The sequence below is a fragment of the Vulpes vulpes genome, chromosome 8 (assembly GCF_048418805.1).
Source record: "Vulpes vulpes isolate BD-2025 chromosome 8, VulVul3, whole genome shotgun sequence".
Lineage (NCBI taxonomy): Eukaryota > Metazoa > Chordata > Mammalia > Carnivora > Canidae > Vulpes > Vulpes vulpes.
Window position 1 is genome coordinate 25,666,304 of NC_132787.1, and position 3,133 is coordinate 25,669,436.

Genomic DNA, 3,133 nt, shown 5'->3' on the forward strand with positions numbered 1-3,133 from the left:
CACAAGAGAGAGCATATTTTTATTAGATTTTCTTGTGTATGAGTACAGTGGAAAGCATGTGCTCTGTGGACAAGTTTGTTCTGGATAAAAAAAGAAAACCAACAAAATAGTGGAAGGAGTTGAGCTAAGTATGCTCAGTGCTACCTCATCAATTCACCAAAGTTACAGTGAGAAGGAGGGTGGAGGGAGGTAGAGAATACATTCTGCTCAGTGGTGCTCAAATTCCAGCAGGTGTCACCTCACCTCGAGGGTTTGTGAAAACAGATTGCCGGACCCAGGACCCAGTGTTTGCAATTTAGTAGGTCTGGGTGGGGCCCAGAACTTGTACTTCTAATAAGTTCCCAGGTGATGTTGCTGCTGCTGGTCCAGGGACCACACTTTGAAAACCAAATCTCCAGTTGAGGCCCCTTCACATGTAAAGATGAAGCAAGAGAAACAAAAGCATCCTTTGAACACTTACATTCATTAAATGAAATATCTAGATTAAAATAACATGATTAATCCTTTACAATAGGGAAAACATAGCAAATCATTACACAGTATATATCAAATCATAACAATGTACATGTTAAATATTTCACAGTTTTACATGTTAGTTATTTATTTTTGGCTTTATTAAGCTGAAATTAAAAAATAAAATGCCACAGTTATCTGTGTGTCTTTATCTTGTTTCCTAGATTATAGATCTTCGGTAAAGAATGTACCTTGTTTACTCCCCTAGCATTCAGCTGAGAGCCAGGCACATAATGAGCATTTCATAAATTCACATTAAATTGAATTGAACCAAAGCGAGAGGGAGACGTATGTTGAGAGAACAAGAGGGAAGGAGAGAAAATGGCGTCCACGATTACAGTACCTACAGCCAAGCTGCAGCCCAGCAGGGCTACAGTGCATACACCGCCCAACCAACTCAAGGGTATGCACAGACCACCCAGGCATATGGGCAGCAGAGTGATGGAACCTATGGGCAGCCCAGTGATGTCAGCTATACCCAGGCTCAGACCACTGCGACCTATGGGCAGACCACCTATGCAACCTCTTATGGACAGCCTCCCGCTGGTTATACTACTCCAACTGCCCCCCAGGCATACAGTCAGCCTGTCTAGGGGTACGGCACTGGTGCTTATGATACCACCACTGCTACGGTCACTACCACCCAGGCGGCCTATGCAGCTCAGTCTGCATATGGCACTCAACCTGCTTACCCAACCTATGGGCAGCAGCCAGCAGCCACCGCACCGGCAAGGCCACAGGATGGTAACAAACCTGCTGAGACTAGTCAACCTCAATCTAGCACAGGGGGATACAACCAGCCCAGCCTAGGATATGGACAGAGTAACTACAGTTATCCCCGGAGACCTGGGAGCTACCCCATGCAGCCAGTCACAGCACCACCATCGTATCCTCCTACCAGCTATTCCTCTACACAGCCGACTAGTTATGATCAGAGCAGTTCCTCTCAGCAGAACACCTATGGGCAGCCGAGCAGCTATGGACAGCAGAGTAGCTATGGTCAACAAAGCAGCTATGGGCAGCAGCCGCCCACTAGTTATCCCCCCCAAACTGGATCCTACAGCCAGGCTCCAAGTCAATACAGCCAACAGAGCAGCAGCTATGGGCAGCAGAGTTCATTCCGACAGGACCATCCCAGTAGCATGGGTGTTTATGGGCAGGAGTCTGGAGGATTTTCTGGACCAGGAGAGAACCGGAGCATGAGTGGCCCTGATAACCGGGGCAGGGGAAGAGGGGGATTTGATCGTGGAGGCATAAGCAGAGGTGTGCGGGGAGGAGGACTAGGTGGAGTGGGCGCTGGAGAGCGAGGTGGCTTCAAAAAGCCTAGTGGACCCATGGATGAAGGACCAGCTCTTAATCTAGGCCCACCTGTAGATCCAGATGAAGACTCTGACAACAGTGCAATTTATGTGCAAGGCTTGAATGACAATGTGACTCTAGATGATCTGGCTGACTTCTTTAAGCAGTGTGGAGTTATTAAGATGAACAAGAGAACTGGACAACACATGATCCATATCTACTTGGACAAGGAAACAGGAAAGCCCAAAGGTGATGCTACAGTATCCTATGAAGACCCACCAACTGACAAGGCTGCTGTGGAGTGGTTTGATGGGAAAGATTTTCAAGGAAGCAAACTTAAGGTTTCTCTTGCTCGGAAGAAACCTCCGATGAACAGCATGCGGGGTGGTATGCCTCCCGATGAGGGCAGAGGGATGCCACCGCCACTCTGTGGAGGTCCAGGGGGGCCAGGAGGTCCTGGGGGCCCCATGAGTCGCATGGAAGGCCGTGGAAGAGACAGAGGTGGCTTTCCCCCAAGAGGACCCCGGGTTCCCGAGGAGGAAACGTCCATCCGGAGGAGGAAACGTCCAGCACCGGGCTGGGGACTGGCAGTGCCCCAATCCGGGGTGTGGAAACCAGAACTTCGCCTGGAGAACAGAATGCAACCAGTGTAAGGCCTCGAAGCCTGAAGGCTTCCTTCCACCACCCTTCCCGCCCCCAGGCAGTGACCCTGGCAGAGGCGGCCCTGGTGGCATGCGGGGAGGAAGAGGTGGCCCCATGGACCACGGTGGTCCCGGTGGGATGTTCAGAGGTGGCCGCGGTGGAGACAGAGGGGGCTTTCGTGGTGGCCGGGGCATGGACCGAGGTGGCTTTGGCGGAGGAAGACGAGGCGGTCCTGGTGGGCCCCTGGACCTTTGATGGAACGGATGGGAGGAAGAAGAGGTGGGCGTGGAGGACCTGGAAAAATGGATAAAGGCGAGCACCGTCAGGAGCGCAGAGACCGGCGCTGCTACACGCAGAGACCCGCAGAGCTGCATCGACTACCAGATTTATTTTTTAAACCAGAAAATGTTTTAAATTTATAATTCCATATTTATAATGTTGGCCACAACATTATGATTATTCCTTGTCTGTACTTTAGTATTTTTCACCATTTGTGAAGAAACATTAAAACAAGTTAAATGGTAAAAATAAATAAATAAATAAATAAATAAATAAATAAATAAATAAATTGAATTGAACCTTGCATATTTCTTTGGTACAGAAAATTCTCTAAACTTTCAGGCTAGCACTGTGCTAGTTCTTTAAAACTATCTTCTGAGAGACTTGAGAGACTTCCTTG

The 3,133-nt window shown here is 49.0% G+C and overlaps 1 pseudogene; it reads left to right on the forward strand.

Moving 5' to 3' along the window:
* The first annotated feature begins 803 nt into the window (after nt 1-803).
* On the forward strand, nt 804-2,876 carry LOC112917480 (RNA-binding protein EWS pseudogene; annotated as a pseudogene).
* Nucleotides 2,877-3,133: the final 257 nt, after the last annotated feature.